Source organism: Caloenas nicobarica, chromosome 12 (genome assembly GCF_036013445.1).
Source record: "Caloenas nicobarica isolate bCalNic1 chromosome 12, bCalNic1.hap1, whole genome shotgun sequence".
Classification (NCBI taxonomy): Eukaryota; Metazoa; Chordata; class Aves; order Columbiformes; family Columbidae; genus Caloenas; species Caloenas nicobarica.
This window is the reverse complement of record NC_088256.1, coordinates 18,948,650-18,970,733: the sequence shown is the minus strand read 5'-3', so window position 1 is coordinate 18,970,733 and position 22,084 is coordinate 18,948,650.

Genomic DNA, 22,084 nt, shown 5'->3' with positions numbered 1-22,084 from the left:
CTGTCTCTCTGAATCTGTAGTTTTGATAAAACTTGATAGATTCATATGCAACTTTATTTTAATAAAGGATGTCTGCTTTATTTGGTAATATGGTTTATACTGTGGAAATGTAACCATTTTTCCACTAATCTGTGCTTCCAATGTTCCATGTAGAATAAAGATGATAGCTGCAGTAAATAAATCCAAAGTGATTGTTCTGTTCTCCCTTTCCAAGCCTGGTGTTAAATACTGTTTCAAAATTTGAAACCAAAAGACATGTTTATGTTCTACAGTACTCTTAGATTCAACTCGATAAGAGATAAATTTCACAATTATTTACTTGTGTCATAAGGCTGATCAATGCCACAAATATTTTTGTCAGGACAGTGGAGAAAAAGATTGTAGTAAAAGAGTGTCTGTCTTGCTATGTCTTTTTGTATGAACATGCATATTTTCCAAATCATTTAGAAAAGCTGAAGACTCTTTCTAACTGATCGTACTGATGAGAGCTTTAAAAACCAAAATGTGTTTGTATATTTTGAAGACATCCTTATGGGGAATCTGTGAATTACGTTTTCTTAGTTTTCTTTAAATTTGACCTTTTTTATGACTGTAATGTCAGTTTACAAGTTGTGTTTTGCAACAGCTTTCAGCCATTTCTGTGTAAAAGGATGGATTTGTGTTTATGTCAACTATAAGATATTCTAGCAAACTGAAACTGAGCAGGATGTTGCTCTTTAAATAGTCTGGTTATATCATCACAGCTATTTTTAGAGGAGAGTCCCAATTTGAGTTATTCAGTGTCTCTTGAGCTCAACATGGGATTTGATTTTTAACCTTATTCTCTTAGGAGTTAAAATAATGAGATCCTAACATTTTTTCAGTAAGTATCAAAGCAGAATCTGGACGTCTTGCAAGCCCTTAGCATGGATAGGCCGAAGAGCCTCTGCACAAGGACCCAGGCAAGCACAGTAGAAGAAATCCTCAGAGGCAAAGCACTGGGTCTTGCACTGAGTCAAGGGCTGTCAATTCTCTTGGAAATCCTTTCTGTATTCTGTAACAGCCCTACTAAACTTACTGCAGCACGATTCTTCTGCTGTTGCAAAAAGAATCTGTGCCTGATGATTCATTTTTAAGCTCCAGTTAAACAAATCAATGAAATGTAAAATTCTTAAGACATATTCAGTCTCATGGAGAGAGGGAAATGATGCTTCTGTCCTGACTGCACGACTGTATTATCTTCTGATAGTTGGCTTTTTGGCTAGGTAATAAAATACACTTTTTTCCTGTTCTGTGCATGGCGTGACATTCTGAACAGAAGTGTAACATCAGTGCAGAACAAAAAAAATGCAGTGGAAAAAGAAAAAGGCTGTGAAAGGCAGTGCAGCAACAAATATGGTGTGCTAGCAAAGATAGTTTAGAAGTAACATGAGAAACAGTGTAAAAACTGCATACTTGGGATCTGGTGCTTGTATTATTGCTTGTGTTGAGAGCTTTACTTGGCAAACTCATTTGGTTTCAAAGCTGACCGCCTCCAGGTTTGAGTCATCAAAGAAATGTTTTGTGCCATCTTCATATTGCCGCATACTCTGAGATTTCTGCAATCAGGTTCAAAGAATCATAGAATAGTTTGGGTTGGAAGGGACCTTTAAAGGTGATCTAGTCCAACGTCTCTGCAATGAGTAGGGACATCTTCAAGTAGATTGGTTCTTTAGGACTACTTTAATGCAAATGAAAGTGTTTTCTTATTTCCATAAGTGCACAATATTATTGCAATGTCTTTGCAATGGGCAGCTGCTGATACTAATTTCTACTCATTTCTCCAATCAAAAGCTACATTTTGCACGCAACCTTATCTTCAGGAGATAGAGGCAGAGAAAGATATTTTTCTTGTCTTTTAGTCACATATATTATAAAACAACCCTATTTGTGTGTGTTTCATTTTGGTTTTGTTTGTTTGTTTTTAAGATACTGATGAAAGCATCTGTGCTTTTCTGGACTTACATTTGACTCTGATAGAAAAATGAAAGAAAAAAGTCATAGTAGTATTTACTCTTTATTTTTGTCTCTTGGTGTTTGAAAATAAAATGCTCACACGCAACTCTGAGAATTCAATCAACTGTAGTAACCATGTTTTGTGTTGGTTTTTTTTGTGTTTGGAAACGAGTAAATTACGACAGCTGTTTTCCTACCTGAACTCCTTATGCCATTCCCTGTAAAAGGTTGTATGCATTATGTTAGGCATTTACTGAGGAGTTGTGATGGATTTTTTCAGATATGTTAAATGCCCTCTGGCATCACAGAGTTCATAAATACTGTGCTTTGTAATCTGTCCTACAAGGAAATAGCAGATTATTGCTCAGTTGAAAAATTTGTTGTATTCAGTTTTAATATAAGACCTTCCTTAGATTCAGAAGGTAACCAGCAACTCTGGGAGCCAAATTCTGGCGACTTCACAAGAATTTAATAATTTTTCTCTCATCCTGTCTCTGCTGCAGAGCACATATAGAATGCAGTGCAATAAGGTGATACTTTCAATATCACACTATGAACATTCAGGTATCAATACATTCACCAGCTAATGTGTATTTTATTTCACCGTTAAATAATTGCTGGAAATGGTTTGTGTATTACTGAAACATGAAGCTTTTATCGTTAGTGGCCCCCTGCCCTGATATATGTAAGTGGAAAATCTGTGGTAAGATGCTGAGCACAAGATTTTGGATCTTTCTGTTATGCATCAGTACTGTCCTTAGCAAGAGCATGTATATTACCACAGATTAAGGGAAACTAGGTATTTAGGTGCTTTGAGAACATATTTTAAACATATTCTAGTATTTAGGCTGTGAGTCTTGAGACTTGGAAAAGATATTTTCTAAGTATACAGATATACTATTTTTTCTAGTACAACAAAATCACTCAACAAAAATACTCTAGAAGTAAATTTGAATGTGTCTGCTGTGTGTGCTTTTATGTGACATTGCTTTTAGAATTCTTTAACATAAAGAGGACCTGAAATTAAAAGGCTTATTTTCCAGCTGTTAGTCAGGTCATCCTTGAAATCACCTATTTGGGAGACGAGTCAGTTCTCATTCTGTGCTTGTCTTTGTCTTCTGTAATTTATAGTAGAAGAACAAAACAGACCTGAAATAAAGTGGAATCACTGGCAGTCTCTTCCATCTGTCATGCAGGTTAAACCCTAAGTCAGCGTGGTTTGATTTTCTGAAAGCAGAAGTGATTCCAGAATACGTGTGTGTTGCTGAATCCTATAGTTTCATATGAACATGTGTGAACACCTCAGTGTCACTTACTAAAATGAAAACATTCTAGTTGTTCCATTTCTAAAATAAAGTGACAATGCTTAAGATTGTTGCTGGAATGGGTGGTTAAGGAATGTTTTTATCTTAACCAGATAATGTCTTACATAGTGAAGTCTCATTGCTTTATCATAAAGGCTTTATATCTCTTCCATCTGTGCTTAAGCATTGATAGGTGACCTTGTCTTACTGAAAGGAATAATTGATCTCCTTAGAGTAAAAGAAGTTAACCTAGCCTCAATTATAATGTTAAAATCCATCAGGGGGACTCATGCGAATATACACACAAAAGAGAAGTGTTTCCAGAAAACAAGTATTTGCTGCTTACCATTAAAGTGTATCAGAAATCAGAAGGAAAATACAGAGCTGAAAAACTGTCAGGTTTGTTCATGGTTCTGTGATACTTCTTTTCACACTTTGTTTACTGTGGTCAACAGATTTAATGAGAATCTCAGTTATCATTGAAATTATTTCTGACTATTGTTTGGAGAAAGCCTTGAAAGCATAAAGCAAGGACACTTAGCCTTGGAAAAGTAGTAGGTAGGGAAGAAACTTTACATTTTCTCTTCAAATTAAGTCTCATGGTTTTTAAAGTAATATTAGGATTTTTGCAGGGCACTGAAGTAGTTTCGTTTGTTTGGTTTTTGGGTTTTTTTAATGTTTGTGCTTGGCAGTGCTAAAAAACATGTTGGAGATGTATTTAAGCACATTCTGGGAATAAACCATGAGGGGATTTTGAAGCTGCAATAACCAGTCAACAACTCTATTTTGGCATTTTTGGTGTGCCTGTGAGAACATCACCTTTTAAAAAGTAACAGTGATTTTGTATATAATGCCAAAATACACCAATGATTTTAAAAGCAATTGAGTGTGCATGCAGAATTCTTTTGCTGTTAAGTATCGGTGCACTTGTCACAGATATCTAGTGGATATCAATGTTAATCTTTTCCTATATGAAAAGTGTGACCTTGAATAAATGACCTGCATTTTGAGATTTGAGTGCCCTGAAATAATTGACTTTCAGCAGTAAAACTTTGGCCTTAGGTTGACTGAGTTGTTTGGTTTATAGTTTTTAGTACTAGAAGGAACTACTATGATACTTGTCATGCATCTGTTTTGGCAATTTTTATATAGACTTGTTCCTTCTCTTATTGAGACTGTCAGGATTTATCTCACTAGGAATGAGTAGACTTGTACTAGCTGTAATATAAACAAATGGAAACCCCCAATGCCTTGTTTGTCTTTGCAATTCATTATGCTTTAGTTTTGTGTGAGCTTTTAGTAAAGCCACGTTGGAACTACTTTATATCATTAATAAATATCATCTTCCCAGCTGTATGTTTGCTAACTAGTTATTGCAAGATAAATATGCAGCACAAAGAACATCTGAATAGCTTGAGATGTCCTTTCAACAGAAGGATGTTTTAACTGTAAACACACAATTTTCTGCAGTTTTCAACCATTCCATTCATGGAAGTTAAGAGTTATTTGGTGTCAAATATAATATTTTCAAGTATGAGATTGCGGGGGTAGAAATGGGGAGGGAGAAAGAAACTGTTTGCTCGTGCTGTTTTATAGTTGTATACTTGGATCTCCTGTGCAGCACCTCTGTATAATTGGGATCAAGTGAATCTTAACTATACTTCTAAATGATTCTTCAGTAACAGAGAAAATAGGCTTGAAGTTTTCAAGATCAGCATGGAGTTATTGAAGAGTTGTTATAATGTCTGACCAGTGAAGCTTTATCCAAAGGCATAATATAGAATCTTTTCCAGTGTTTGCAACCTGAATAATTACTTTGAAACAGCTTGGAAAAAGTATTTTTAATGACTGAGGAAAGTTATTCATTGTGGATAAGAGCTGGAAAGCTGCACAATGTAATTCTAAAAGAAGTTAAATTTGTAGCAGGATAGAGATACTTGATTTCAATTATGATCTTGGCTATGTTTTTTCCAAGTAGACTGGATGGCTTTTTCTAAGTGGAAAGTCATCTATTGGCAGGAGGTATCAGAATAAAATGGAATAATTATTGTGTAAATTCAATGCACTCCAGTAATCACTCAAGGCAAGCTATTTTAGAGAAAATAAACTGAGTTCTTTTACAAACTTCAGCATATGTTATAAGCCTGGAAAGATCCTCAGCCCCCATATCCCATACAAACTCCTTTCCATTTCCCCCCAGTGTGAGAGTCAGTCCAAAAAGGTAAACGAACCATCACGAGTCCATCACCGAATGGACTGTGACACCCAGTCTCATGTGATTTGTTTGTGGGTATATGGCATCTGTTCTTCCCTAAGAACCTGTATGAATTTGCAAAGCTTTTTTGTTTTGTTTTGTTTTGGGTTTTTTTGTTTTTTTGTTTTTGTTTGTGATAGCCCTCAATATTAAAAATTTTAAATGCAAAAATTCCAGCTCTAATATCTCTGTTCTGTCCCATTCTGTCCCATAGTTCATTTTGGATGTCTTGCTCATAATCTGCATTCTGATTTCTGCACAGATTATTTTACTGTAGTATAGGGAGATTACTAGCACAAACGCATTTAATAGGATTTTGTTTGTTTCACAGAATGAATCTTCCAAAGCCGTGAGGCTCTTTACTATATTGCATTAAGTACTATTCACTGTATTAAGTATCAGTAGGACAAATGCAGAACTGGTGTGCAGGGTATTAATGAGATATATTGTTTTCCTTTCCCTGTCTTGGATCATCTAATCCATTATACGGATGCCTTCCATCACGTTTCCTTAGAAGATAACAACTTCTAAGTGGTATTTTGAATTAAGTAGACACTTAACACATTCCAGAAAGAACTCGGGGCTGTTGGAGGATCATAACATTTAGTTCAAGGAAGTTAAAACTCTGTCGGTTATGGTTCATACGAGCTGCACTGTTTGTAAGAACTGAGCAAAACGTGAATGTATGAAAATCAAGTAGGTCTAGATCAACAAGATATTTCTATACCTGGTTGTATTACATGTTTAAATCAACATTGACACTCATGCTTATCTATACCTAGTACTGAATGCATAAGTGCTTTTGTCTATAAAATCCCTGATTTGCTGGAAGTGTCATCATCTTAATGCTGCTGAACTGCTCAGTGCTCTATTGCCTACAAAATATACCAAGATTATTAATGAAGGGGAGATCTTGCAGCAAGACCTGATCTGGTGTTTTGGGGATACCACCACAGCCCAGAGCTCAAGCAATTCAGGATGCAGGAGTTTTCTGTTACAAATTTACCCTGTTGACTCCACTCGTGCTGTCTTATGTGCACACAACGTGATTCCAGCACTAGTACTTTCCTCACAGTATCGCTTGCAGTGACCTCAAGGCCAAAACCTACTTAGAGGGGTGGGATCCTAAGCACCCCATTTGCTGTGTAGATGCAAGGTCCCCCAGCAGTTAGTACTCTAGCCAGGTGCAGTGTGTGCTTAGGACAGGCGACTGGCACAAAATTTATTGCTGGTAAAAAAGCTTTCTTGTTCCTTTTTAGGTATATCTTAGGTTATTTAGGTTAGTAGGTCGAGAGAGGTTCTCATCCCCCTCTACTCTGCCCTGGTGAGACCACATCTGGAATATTGTGTCCAGTTCTGGGCCTCTCAGGTCCAGAAGGACAGGGAACTGCTGGAGAGAGTCCAGCGCAGGGCCACAAAGATGATTAAGGGAGTGGAGCATCTCCCTTATGAGGAAAGGCTGAGGGAGCTGGGTCTCTTTAGCTTGGAGAAGAGGAAACTGAGGGGCGACCTCATTTATAAACGTGTAAAGGGTGAGTGTCATGAGGATGGAGCCAGGCTCTTCTCAGTGACGTACAATGATAAAACAAGGGGCAGTGGGTGCAAACTGGAACATAGAAGGTTCCACTTGAATACGAGAAGAAACTTTTTCCCGGTGAGGGTGACAGACACTGGACCAGGCTGCCCAGGGAGGTTGTGGAGTCTCCTTCTCTGGAGACATTCAAAACCTACCTGGACACCTTCCTGTGTAACCTCACCTGGGTGTTCCTGCTCTGGCGGGGGGATTGGACTGGATGATCTTTCGAGATCTCTTCCAATCCCTGACGTTGTGTGATTCTATGTGGTTCTGTCATCTATCTTCTGCATCTTATAGACAGCAGAGGTCTACAAGTGCCTGAAAAATAAAGCCTCACAGCTTCCCAGTCATTTTATGAGCTTAGTCCCAAGAACTTTGCTCATTCAATTCCACTCCAACTCATATGCCCCCATGCATACAATAGTAATTACAGTGCTTTAAGGATGTGTTGCAATGAGATTATGATTTGTCAGCAGCCTACTACTACTGACTGTTGTCATGGAAAATTTATGTTAGCAACATTGTTAAGTAGGATGTTTACTAATTTCTTAGTGAACTGCAACAAACAATAGCACTGCATCTTGTATGCTGTTTAATAGAGAACTAAGCTAAGGATCTGTCAAAATACAACTTTATAGCTGTTTTAATCATAACTGTACTATGTGTATTGGTATTAACTTTATCTCAGTCTTTCTGAAGTCACTAAAAACCCTGTGTTTAGATGATGTGTGACAGATGCTCCATTTCACTGTTGAGGACTGTAAAGCCCCAGCTCAGATCTACGTGCTCAGACCTCCTAAGATGTGTGTCAGGTTGAATTAGGGGACTTGTGGAAGCTGCGGAGTCCTTTGCTTAAAGAAAATAGACTTTCCAAAGCCAAAGGCCAGCTCCTATTAAAATCACCGAGTCTCCATTTGACTGGGTCAAATCGTGGAGACAGCTGGCAGTGTATGTTGAAAACATAGCTTTTAAAGAAAAAGAGCCACATTTTCACATTTAAAATTTGCAGATATTGCTAGGGAGAAGGTTTTTGAATGCTTGTAGTGTTGACATCAGGAGGTGAGGAAAGACTTGGAAGGAAGTTAAGAACAAAAACAGAAGCAAAACTGTATAAAGAGGAATCTTGAATCCAGTGCTAAGAAGAAATCAAAAGCAGCCTATACACAGGGACCCACCTGACACTGGAGAATGCAGTAGTGCTTATATATTGGCTGATTAAGTGCAGACAAGGAGAGGAGTGAGGGGGTGGAAATGGTTCTTCCTGAGTTGAGGTGCTCTCAGTTGCTGATAATTAACATGATTATTAAATTGACTGTCAAGGACAAAGGCTATAGTAGAAGACCATATAAATATATTTCTGTATTATTGTGTTTCTGGCTTTTTTCCTAAAAGCTGTTTCAGTCTTAGGAACTTCAGGTAGTCAAAACTCAGTATTTACTTCTTCTCCAACTCATAAGATTGCCTTAAAAGATAATGAAATTATTAAAAAAATGAAAGTTTATTGTTTTTTATTTACCTTCTATTTTTTCAGCCTTTGGGTCCAACCAGATATTGAGAAACATATTCATTAAATAAAAGCTAGGAAAAAAATTTTACTTAGGCTTATCATTTCAGGAACCAGAGAAGCAGCTGCATGGCTTGGAAACTGTCATCATTTAACATAATGATTTTCCGAAGTTGATCACTTGTGTATACTTCCACGGGTGGCAATGAATTTTGAAGAGCTGTTTTTCTTAGTTTTGATTTGCATTATATGTGTCTACTGATCATATAAGAAGTTAAACACTTTCCCAAAATTGTGTTGCTCTAAGAGGCTTCAGTGGTCATTCACAGATAATTAGAACCATTAGAATCTTAAAAAAAGGCTGGTTTATTTCAAGAAATGAGACATTTTTGAAAACTTTTTCTTTATCTGAAACTCCAGTTGTGATGTTAAGTGCTATGATGAGCTGTCATATTATCCTCTTGTTGCAAGAAGTCTGCACTGTTATAACTTTAATGAAAGATTCTATTTCTAGTTCTTATTCCTCTAAAATCAAGAAGTAAAGAGTTTGCTGAACACTTTTGAATAGGATTAGATGTGTTCCCTCAGATCAGGACTAGTTGACCAGCTGGCCTACTCCTTTACTCTTCTTGTCCTACGTTATGCTTAATTTTAACTCCAGTGTGTGACATATCTTTGTGGAAAGGCTGGACGATCATTCTGAGGTATGCCACCAACACCTTCTCATACAGGAAAGAGTCAAGCAGGAATGAAGTACAACAAATATCTTACTGTAGTAGCTCAGACAAAATCTTCATTGTTGGTCTTTTTGTCCGTCTCTACAACCTGATATTACGCACTGGTTGCATCACAACTGTCTTTAGAGCAGAGAGGCAAAGCAAAAAACTTTATGCTACTTCCTCTGTTTTAAATCTAGAGTGTGGCTGGTGAGATTGTGTTTGTATGCACTAGTCAGCTAAAACACTGTGTGGTAGACACCTAGTGTTGTTAGAGTACAGAAGGAAATACTTTTGAAGCTTTAAGATAAAGCTCTTAAATGTGCCAATTTATAAAATTAAGGTGATTCTTGGATGTTATGTCTTAGTGTCTGACACCTGCTTGGTAGTGTTGAGGCTGTGCTATCACTAAATATTGGGCAAGGAAGTAGTGGCAGATAGTTGGAGAAATGTTTGAAGACACGCTGCTTATCACAGGTTAAATTCTGTCTCGGGGTATGCAAAACAAACTTAAGGCTCATTTGTTCATTTGACAATCTAATCTTCTGTAAGTGTTCTTCCTCTTCAGGGAGGATGCTTTTGGGTTAGTAAATATTTATCGATGCTAACGTCTTTTTAAAACGGCATCCTTATCTTTATTGTTTAAAGATAACATTTACTGGGATGGGGGAGAGGGACATGAGGGAACTGATCGTGTTCTTTTATTTCTCCCAAGACTCAAGCAGAAATTATTTATAATGTATTCCCAGTTCTTGCTGTTAGAGAGAACTTTTAGCCTCTTTAAATTGATATTTGAATGTGTAATTAAATTTAGTGTATCTACAACCTTCTCTCAAAGTCTGCAAAATAGTCCTTGCAGCACCTTGATTCACATTGTATAATATAGCTATTAAACATGGATTATCTTTTGAAGGAGAGGCAAAGATAAATGACTGAAACTAAAATGATGAATTAGACATGTGTGATGAGATGTGTCTTGCAGTGATGTAGGAAATTAAACCAGAGAAGGCAAAAACATTAAAATGAGATTAATAGAGCCACATGCTTAAGTAAAAAAAAAAAAAATTAGCTACCCATTCTGTATAGGGAGAAAAAAATGCTTGTCTTGCACATATTAAATAGGCATATAATGACTTTTTAGAACAGTCTGGCTGGGAATCGTGGTCTTGCTTACTTTGTAGTAAGCCTATCTGCAACTTTGACCAAACAAAGTATTCCTGGGAAGAGAAGAGGCTCTGCAAGGTCTGTTTTGTGCAGCATTCCTGAGAATTTTTAGAAGGGAGTGTAGATATAAATACATTTTTTTGGTAAATCTTACCTATACAGATGTAAACCTGTTGCCATATGTGGTGTGTGGAAGGGTGTTCTCCCAGGTCAGTTCGGTAATGACTCATTGGCTTTCATTTTGCTTTCCTGTATAGAATAAGTTTCAGTCTGTTCAACAGGTTTCTGTCCTTATGGATCATGCAGGTAGGACGATCCCATCACTGTGGCTGCGGGAGCTGCAGCCCATCTGGGGGCTCTGCCTTGCACCCCATGGTGTTATAGGACAAACAGCAGCTGCTCCCAGCTGCTTGTGTCAGGCAGCAGTTCGGGTGACGGGGCCCCAGCTTCATTTTGTGTGAACAGAACCACGTCCTGGGTTTCAACACGTGCTGGGAGAAGCTTCTGCTTTTGTGCTGGCTCCACCATCTGAGCGCCTGTTTCCAGTCTCCTTGTGTGACAGGGCAGCAGACCAGCCCTGGACCACCCATCAGCCTGCTTCTCTAAAGATCTGTGCTGTGAGCAGTGTTATGAGTACTAACCCTTGTATAACCCATGACTACGGAAGATACTCTGTCTTAAATGTGATGTGTACTGTTATCTGGTTGTGGGCTCTGCTGAGATGAAAGGACGGCGTGTATTTTTTTGCTTTGTTTAAGGGAGAGTTACAGGAAGATAAGCAGTTCTTTTATATTTGTTCTTTTGTATTTGCTCTTTAATATTTGTTCTTACATATAACTTATCTTTCTGGCAGGCCTGTTTTGAGTGGAAAAAGCTGCATTCGTTTATAAGTTGGTTGAAAATAAGACCGATTAATGTAATGTAAATTCATGCTGTAGATACAAATTGAGATGATTTAATCCTTAGATAAATCAGGTTGTAGACAGGGCTTCTGTGCTTATCTATGTCATGTGAAGAGGTTACAGTGATCGGCTATCTGTCAACACTCTTCTGCGGGTGTTTGCTGAAAGAGCTGCTCACATAAGTACTCTCTAAAACTCCTGTTAAATGTGTAGATTTGAGCAGTTGAAATTGGTGGGCTGATTTAACTCATTAGTTTCCTAACTGAATTAGGTGAATCTGGGAGCCCTTGCACAAGCAATATCTGCCAGAAGATTAGTTGAGTGTCCTGTCTGCTGGAAAATACTGCCAAGTATTACAACTTCTTCCACTGAATTAGTTAGATCTGGAAGACAGTATCTGTCTGCAACCTTAACTCTTCTTCCCACTTCTGTTGGTAATTTTGACCTTTTAGATATATGTTCTTTTTTTTTTTTTATTTTGTTGTTCTTCAAAAGAGGAGTCATGTGAAGGAGCACTTCCTTAAGTTGTCTTGAACTTGGTTACCTATAGTGAGCCTGATTTACGAGCGGTGTGTAATGGAGCGTGTTGTAAGTGGTATGACTAAGGAAGCTCAGAAGGCGGTTCTAAATATATGTTAGGTCTGTGGTTAATGTTGGGAAATCCAGCAGGTCTAAATAAAAAGAACTGAACTTTCTTTATACTTGTTTTACCTCTGAGGCAAGATTCTCGATCCAATAGAAGACACCAAGGCTACCAAGTTCACCCATCCCCATAGTTCACTGATTGCACACTGAACATGTCTGATTGAAGAAGACTTTATACACTGTACAGTGATTCAGTGACTAATTACTAATTGTTCCTTTCTTGCTAATTGTTTCATATTCATTTTATGAATGTATTTCTAAAATCAAAGTAATTGATTTCCAGTATATGTCATTCAGTTTAGCTCCTTTTTCATTGTGCATAGCGGGTATATTATGAGAAAAGTTTGATTAGATGGCTGACTGCCTAGCATCTCTCTGGGTAACTGTAAATTTAAAATGGCATTAAAGTGCATTCTAAGTTGTTAATGTTTTAATGACCACTCATTTGACTTTCTGCTGAAGGTGGGAAACAACTTTCTTCCCTACTGCTTCCTGGTTCTTTAAGGCAGAGAGGCTGAATGAATTCAGAAATATTGTACCTATCTGTTGTGCTTGGTATCTCTGCCTCCCCACTCTTTTCAGTGACTTGTCCTTCTGTCAGCACAAATTTCCTTTCTCTGACTGCTCCAGAGAAGGAGCCTTTCCCTGCTTTTTATGTCCCATGTTCCACCCACCTACACATACACACAGACCATACTCAGATAGATATTAAAGTCTGGAGTAGTATAGAATTTAACATAGCCTGAACACATGTAAAAGGGAAATCCTAAACAGTATCTGGAATTACTAATGTTTTGCTAGTGTAGATACATTTTCTGCATGACCGTAACAGTGAAATCAAACTTTGAATATTTCAGGAATGGAGGTTACTGGGCCAATATAGAAGCAGTGTAGACATAGGCTTTGTGATGATCTTCTGTCAAAAGTGCTGGGGTTTTTGCAGCAGTCTAATAGTATTTGACTAGTCTCCAAAATAGCCTGGTCTCCAAAGAGAATGTAGGTTCTTCCTACTCAAACGCTTCCTCCCTGCACTACCTCCGTATCCTATGTATAGTGGTTGCATTACCATGTATTTTAGTCCTGCATATATGAAAACTCCAGTGGTAGTAAAGATAAGTGTTCAAATAGTTTTGTTTAGCTTGTTGGCACAGAGGTAAGTGGTGTGTAGCATCGGAATGTTTGGAGACTGCATTGTTTAATAAATCAGTATTTTTTTCGACGGAGGATTGAGACCTATTTTAGGGTTGTGGAAAGGTCAGTAGTTCGGTTCCATTAATATGTGGGAGTGACAGTAATTACAGCCTGGTCTGGTTCCCTTGCTGAGGAGAAATGGAGGTGCTGATGCCTGGGGAGGAGGAGGGCTGGAGGGGAATGAAAGGATAGCAGGAAGACAGATGGGGCAAAAGGGTTTGCATTTTAAAAACGTTTGAAAAACATTGTCATAAGTGGTTAGACAAAGTTTAATGTTAGCTTGCAATAGAGGAAAACCAGTGCGGAATAGCTCAGTGATGGATGACTCACTCAAGATTCAGTTAGGAAAAAAAATCATCTTTAAATAAACTGTATAGCATTTGAAATGCCCTGATACTGAACTACTTCAGGTAGAGAGAAAATACTCTGCAAGGTTCCAGTTTGTGATGAGACTGCTCTGAAAACTTGATCACTGCTGGTAGTTTGTTTCTGGGCAAGGCCGACTGGTTCAAATCATCATGTGGTTCATATATTCTCATTTCAGAACTTTGTATGTAGCCAGAAGGGTGCTTAGCTTTTCTGTTTGAGTGTAATGCATTGGCCATCTGCACTCTCTGTTCCTACAGACAATACAGCTTCCTCTCAGGAAGAACTTAATAAAAATCTGCAGTAGTTGAAACAGTGACTCACAGTTGCAGTTTAGCACATACTGTGCTTATCTCTCAAACAATAGGGTGCCTTGGTCTGGTTCAGGATTCGGCTCAATGTGACTATCATCCATTATTTTTAGTACAGAGCTCCTGTTGCTTACAGTGGGACTTCTTACAGGATGATGGCAGAACACGGTATCATACTCCGAAACCTCCTTAAAAATACCTACATGCCAACTGCTTTGTTTCATATTAAGTACTCACTTCTGAAAAGAGGGCACTGGACCTACTCCAGCAAAGCACTCAAACATGGACTTAATTGTCGGCAGAAAAATCACTTTTGCTCTTGCAGTATGGCTTGGCACAAATCCAAAAATTAAGTACCTGCCCACAGAGGGACTCGGTTGGAACTACTGAGGGCGGTTGAAGTAAATAGGAACGTGTTAGACTGCATAAAGGTAAACAAACAGATAAGTGCTGTCTTAGCCCACCGTGTTTGACATCTTCACAATAGGTTTTTCTGTTGCTCACTGAACCCTTTGTGGTTCTCTGGTTTTCTGTCACCTGTGTCCGAGTTCAGCATACTGTCTTCACATGGCCATTGGTATGAGAGCTGTAAAGACAGACTCAATTGTAGCAGCAATGCCAGCCTAATCATTAGGGTTACGACTGCTGATTTGTTTTGTTTTTTTCAGTTTTGACACTCAACTTCAAGCCCCTTAGTGAGGACATGCCTTATAATAAAAATACTTCTATGAGCATGTGCATGTTCTGGGGTTTGAAAATCTCACTTCTATTGCTGGCTTTCCTTCTGACCTTGTATCTATGAACTTAACACAAGATGGTCCAGTTCCTTTGTCAGTCAGTGCTTCTTGTGGTACAATGAGGAATACGAAACATACCTTCTGAATAGTATAGTCCTGTTTGCCCAGCTGTCTCTACTGGTAAGCTGTAACACCTTTGGACAATGATGTCAAGCCCAGCTGTCTTACGGATGGGACCGAATGGGCTGATTTTATGTGGCTGTGGAGTGTTATAAAATTCTCACAGAAAAACACAGAGTCTTCATGTCTGTTAGCAGGAAGGACAGGAAAGGGAATTTTACCAGGCATATGTGAACTCTGGAAGATTCTGAATGGCTTATCATACGTTCTGCTTAAAAACAGAACAAGCAACCCACAAACTGCTGAAAGTGTATCTGAATGCACTACCGTAATTTCACAAGTGTGCCAGTGTTTCAGGGGTAGTTTTGTGAAGAAAATCTCTTCTAGCAACTGGTAGAGCTGGGAAATTGGTATGGAGAGTGCTTTGAATACAGATCTCTACTCAGAGTTAATGATTCAAAATAAATTTGGCATCTTGGTATATCAGGTTCTTTGTTGGTTTTGTTCTTGATTTGTGCCTTATAGACAAGTTCTGAGCTATATCGTATGATAGACAAAGAATAGGAGAACATTCCCATTAGAAAGCATTACAAACTAAGTAGAAAAGATGGGTAAAATGATGGGGAAACAAAAGCGTCTCAATTTTACAGGCAAAGTTGTGAAGCCTGGAAAGATTGTTTGAAATGCACAGAATGCCGATGGTCCTACTGAGGACTGAATGAAGCTTTACATTCAGCTTTCTTTATTCTACACGTTAGGGAACCAGGTCATGATATATTTCCAGATCCCTTCAGAAAGCCAAACTATAGCTTTTTGCTACAGGATAGAATCTGTTTCCCATCTGATGTAGTGGTGGTATTAAAGCTCATTACAATTAATCATCAGTTTAGATTTCTTCACCACTTAATCCCAGAGAGTGTCACCTCTGGGATGCATGCTTTTGAATCTCATGTTTTCTTGCTGTGACTTTCAGAGATTTCCCCTCAAGGTTTATTGTCGGAAAAGCTAAATGATTCCTGTGGTGCATCATGAAAACAGGTGTGCAACATTGCTAAACTTTGTGTGAATGCTCTTTTCAGAATCTCTCCACAAAACCCCATTGAGGGTTTTCCTGCTTGAGGAATGTGTAATAGAGGAGGGGCAGGTAGCAGTTTGCCATCGTTGTTTTGTGACATGCCCAGTTCTGAAAGGTGGGACACTCCATTGAGGAGGAGGTCGAATCGTAAGCTGCTGGTGTAACTGAAAAATGGGAAACCCTGCTGCACAGTTTTGGTGTTTGAGATGTTCCTGCCTCTGGTGAATTCTAATGTAAGTTGTTGCTGACTCAGGCCTTGTAGTGGAGCTGGCTTTTACCTGCCTTGGGGAAAACTGAAGTTTACGCTTCCTGCATAAATTGTGGATGGCTTGGTTGTGTTGTTGTTGGTTTTGTTTTTTAATATATGAGAGTTTTTCCTGATTACTTTTTTTTAAAAACTTAAAAAACCAAGTCACAATGCAGATCTAAATAGTTGCTGTAACATGCAAATGCTGACTCACTCGCATTTGTGGGCAATTCCTGCAATTGCAGGATTAAGCAGCAGAATTAAGCACAGGACTGGGAGGGCGGTCTAGAATTGATCTGGAACTTTTTTTGCATTTTTCGATACGGAGCCTCACAGAGTGGGTTTCTGGTCTATGACTACTAATAAAAATAATATACGAATTATTTTCTTGAAGGGATGTAATGATCCTGAAGATGCAGCATATGTCTCAACAGGGATCAGTTTTCCATGGACTATGCTTATTAGTTCCACAGTTCATTAAGTTCCATATACTCTGTTTCCCTTCATTTACAGCAGAACCAGATCAGGGAAGTGGTCAATGAATGAGAGAATGATTCCTACATCAGTTACATTTTTTTATGAAGAGCTTATTAGTATGTACCTTTTTTGAGGAATGTTGTGCTGTTTTATGACCAGAGTGCAACTGTAAGTCTTCTGACATCACTGGAACTTTCTTCTAATTTGCCCGATTTTGTGTTTGTGCTAATCTCAAGGTAGAGCTGAGGTTAGTTGGTTGCACAGACACCTTGCATTTTAAAGCTGATTTTTTAAAAATGAAAAGATATTTAAATTATTATTTCAGATCAAAAGTCAGAGTATCACACATAGAAGGCTGAGGGTCAATGTTAAAGTTCACTAGAAGGTAGATTTGGTCTGCAATACCTGTTTATCCCATGCCAGAAGGTCCCATAATCTTAGTTACGATCAGCGAAACGTTTCTGTTTCTGCTTCATCAACTACTCTAGTAAACGATTCTGTACAGTTTCAAGATTGGAATAATTAACTGATCCATGTGGAAATACAGCCTTACATAACTGAGGGCACAGTAACATGTCAAGTGAAGGAGGCTGAAGGACAAGCAATGAGTGTCTATGGGGGATAGCACTCCTAAAACCCACGGAGCCCACCAGCTCTGGTGGGGTGGCTGCCTGTTTGCACTCTCACTGTGCAGCAAATGTAGGTATTTTACTGAAGATAAGTGGGTTGACTTGTAAGTGGATATTCTCATTTGGACTACTTTAAATCTGACTTAGGCTTCTAAGATCTACAAGTGTTAACTGCCTCTTGAGTTTAAATGCTTTAGGTGTTGAACTGATTTGTCCAAAACCACATCTGTCAGTTGAAAACTGGATCTTGGGTATACTTCTCGTTTCAGGCTTGATAAAGACTTCCTTTATACGCAGTTTATAACTGGTGGGACAATTTCACTGTGTCACATGCTGTACTTTGTACTCTGTCACAGGGAATGCAAAATTCTGGATCTAGCTTCTTAATGGCTGAATAATTTGCCATGCCTTCATGTATTCACCAGTCCAGAAAGGCACCTAAACTGATTTATAACTTAAGCAACCAAGTAGTCTGGTGATGTCTGTCATGCTCTTAATTTCATGCGTAATTAAGATGAAATGAGCCCTAGGCTGGGTTCTTTGAAAATGTCCTTTAAAGAGAACAATAACCTGAGTTAACAGCAAAATAATCAAAGCTGTTATGACAATAATTCAACAGTGTACCTGCAAAAAATAGCTGTGAAGCATTGTGGAGTGCTGTGTCTTACATCCAATGTTTTGAAAGCAAGAGACAAATGCTCAAAATCTCTTTCGCTTTCTTACCCCACGTTTAAACACAAACACTGACTTGATGTCTTTCATTCACAAATACAGCTGAAAATAGCTAAAGGGCAGTGAGCTTGCTTTGGGTGATATACAGGGGAGCCTGCTGTCAATAATTATTACTGCAAATAATAATAATAAAGAAAGTAAAGCAGTTAACTTTGTCCAAAAACAAGTACTGAATATTTACATCTGCTGTCTCAATCTAACTGGAGCCATGGGTTTCTGCCCATGAATAGGGACAGTATGTGCTTGGAACAAAGTTAGTAACAAATCTTTTCTTGACCTCAGTTGTGTAGGATGCAAGTATGAAATGACAAGTAGCCACGACTGTATGTGGGTAGAATCATAGAATCATTTTAGTTGGAAGAGACCCTCAAGATCAAGTCCAGCCGTTAACCTAACACTGACATTAAACCATGTCCTTGAGAACCTCGTCTACACAGTATTGAAGAGATAAATTATAAATGTGGTTATACTGAAATAAGGCAATTAAGGAGGTCTTCTAGTTGTCCTTCCTGAATGCTTTTAGATATCTTTGCGCAAAACCCGCAAAAATAATACTGCTTATGTGAAGATTGCATCCTTTGAGTGTTTCACAGCTCTCTTATCTGGCTTCCTAATGAATAGGGTGAAAATAAAGTATTTGCTTATGAAGTGTCTAGTGAGCTGCTTCTGATTCATCTGGTAATGGTGGTGGGTGTTTTTCTCTCCTTTGAAGTGCTGGTGCTCTTTGAGCTTGACAAACAGCAATTGAATTATCCTGCTCTGTGTTTTTAAAGTGTTTTACTGCCTACAAAGACAAATGTTGCTCTGCTTTTCCAGAATGTTGTATCTGCACAAAAATGTAATTGTATTGTCTCGGAGCCTGAGACAAATGTAAGGGTTGTGACAAAGAACTGAGGGAAATAATTTGTACATGGATCTGCTCTTACCATCTTGGATTTGCTCAATACATTGGTCTGTTATGAAACCTGAAAGAGACTTCCTACCCCTTCAAATATGAGTTTGATTTTCAATTTATAAATACAGTCTTTTTTTTTTTTTTCCCTCAGAGCTAGTGGCTTCTATCCAACAAATTTTGAATGGTCTTTTAAATAAAAATAAAACATTCTTTTATACAGTCTTGTTAAGGCTTAAATTAAGCAGATGGATTGGAGTAAGAAATTGATTCAATCTGAGGGTCACACTCAGTATCAGGTTTTCAAACACTACCAAAAACTAAGCAATGGAAGAAAAGTAAATTGATTAATATTGCAAGGAAATAGTATTTATTTTTTGGGTCCAAATATAGTCTAATTAATGTGATATTATGTATGTAGACTCCATTTTAATTAATGATCAAGCCCTATCACTGACATAGTCTGAGATTTTATGATTTCTTAGTGCTTCTCCACCTGTATTTCTGATGTATCAAAGTCACACAGGCTAACCAGAGAAAAGGCTGTGAATTTCCAAACAACTGTGCAATGGGTGAAAAAAGAATACTCTTTGCCTTTATAATTTTATTAGGATTTCTTTTTTTTTCCCCTTACTGTTAATTTCCAGTACCATCCAGTAGTAACAGCCTTTCTTGTAAGAAAAATATTAATTAAAATCAATGATATCCTCAATTAAAATGTCAGATTACTTGGAACAAGGATCTCAGAGTAAAATATGTTAATTAATATAATAAATTGGTTTAATTTCTGTCTTTTAAACAGACCACATTGTTACCATTGTAACTAAGAAGTGAATTATTGGAATACCATTGTTTGAAATGTATAAAGCGTGCTAAGTGAGCTCACCAAGAGACTTTATACCGAACCTATAACATAACTGAAGATTCATACTGCACATTACAGGGATGAATGGTTTTCCACGGGACTGCAAGAAGCCCAGCATCTTACACAGTGCCTCTTACTGGAAATTTTCATTGGTTTTAACTTAACATTCATTTCGTATGTAGGGAAGCTACATTTACACGCATTTGTGTGTACAAATAACCAAGAAAATGTGCCTGCAGTCCTATTATTTTCACTGGCAGAAGCTGATGCGTGCAAACATTTTTACCCATGCTGAACCAGAAACCACTGTTTATTTTCCTCCTTTTGATTTCCCGCTTGGCTTGACAAGCTTCCCTCAGCCAGCCGGAATTTCTGTAGTAGGTGAGAGCATCCTGGATACGGCATGTAACAGATTTTTGCCTTTGGGGCATGTAACATTAACCTTCCTCTGCCTTTCAGATGAGTTAGGACACTGCCCTGCTTTAACTGGGCTGGGTGTTTCAAAGTAACAATAAAGATTCTGCGTAAACAGTGTGACTTAGATGACAAAGCAGCACTAGCTTCTGTACTTCTGGACTGCCAAGTCAATTAAGAAGATGCTACTCTTCCATCATGGCATGCTGTAGTCTGTCAGCCAAGTAAAAGAACTACTGCAACTAGGAAAGATAAAAGTTTGCGAATTTTGAGCTTGGGGGTTTTCTTTGAGGGGAGAAGGGGCTGGAACGTTGTTTTGTATTAAGCTTGTCCAGACTGTGTGGGAAGAGCCTCACTTTGGACAGTTGCTGTGGATATCCAGTTCAGGCTTATACAATTGAAGGGTGTGAGTTTGTGTCTTTTATTCTATTTTTTTTTTCCAGAGAAGCTAAAGAAGCAAATAGCTCCTACCACATACCCAACATCAAAATCTCTTTAACAATACAGTGCCAAAGTATTTTGGTCCAACTATTACTTGAAATTATTTATCTACTTCAGACCTTGTAAATCAGGAAAAGGACATCTATCATTTATACTACTCATGCACAGTTAAAGAACATTCTTTCATTTATGTGCAACTTCTGTTCATTTTAGTAGGGTAACATTATTTCTTGAAATAAGTTTATGATAAATATATTTTTTTTTCCTGAATAAGCCCTCTGATCTGCCCAGATGTGTCTATATTTTTTGGGCAGCATTTTGTTCAGATTCAACTAATCTATATTTGTCTTAGATGCTGGAAGAGCTTTGTCATCCAGGCTTGACGAAAGAAACACGTAAGTGAATATTCTTTAGAAACTGAGGACAACATGGTGACGAATTTCTCCCAATCTTGATGAAGGCTTGGTGTTCTGCTAGGGTTTGGTTTCTATTTTCTTTTGTGATTTAAATTTACCCAGAAGTTTGAAACGGTGTGGACATTTCTTGCTCTTTATTTTTTGAGTCCTCTAAAGAAAGGGTAAAGATATTTATATGTACATATAGTTATTGCATAACTATAGTAGTATAAGTACTGAAAGGAAGTATAAAGCTGAAAGGAAAATTCACTAAAAGAGAACTGGTCTTGTTCTTAACAAAACCAGGACAGAAAGTTTCTGTAAACTTCAACTAGTAATTTAACATTTGATAGTATTTAATGCAGAATTTGCCCTGAGATAAAGAATTATAAAATGGAGGATAAGAAAATGAGTCTCCATTTGGTTTAGGTTGGTGTTTTTATGCTGTCTCTCAGCCCAGCACATGGCATTTTCTCTCCTGTGTACAAAGCATGATAATTTCTTAACATAGGTTTCAAGAAGAATAATTGCAGCATTTGTGAGTAAAGTTTTTTGCTTTGTGTTGTGTTTTTTTTTCTTTTTTAATTCAAGTGAAAAACAAAGGCATTGAAATGAATGCTTTGATCTTCTAAATTGTGCTAATGCTGCTCATCATCTAACTTAAGATGCAAATGTAATCCAAAGCACACACTTCGGGCTTATTCGGTCTTTCCATTTTGGTCTGCATTTTGTGGATGCTAAGTGCATACAGCTTACATGCACAGACAACCTTCAGCTCATGAAAATCGCATTATTTTGGACAGTCCTTTTTGATATCACCAATGTCCTTTTTGGTGGACTGTGGTATTGTCCGAAAAATAACATTTTCAGTTCTGTTTTGTGTGCTAAATACAGATTTATGCATTCAGATTGGTAATTCAGTACAGAATCAAAGTATCCATGAGTGCCTGCTTCAACAGTGTTGATGCTCAGTTACTAAGACATTTACCGCCAAACACTTTAATTTTACCTAATAGTGATTTACTGAACTTTCACCTGCTTGGTCTAAACTTTACTTTGGACAGTTCCATAACAAACGTTCGGCTAGATCCATGACTTACAGCATGCGAATGTGAGGAAAACAGTATTTTCTGCTATTCAGAAAATGTTGGCA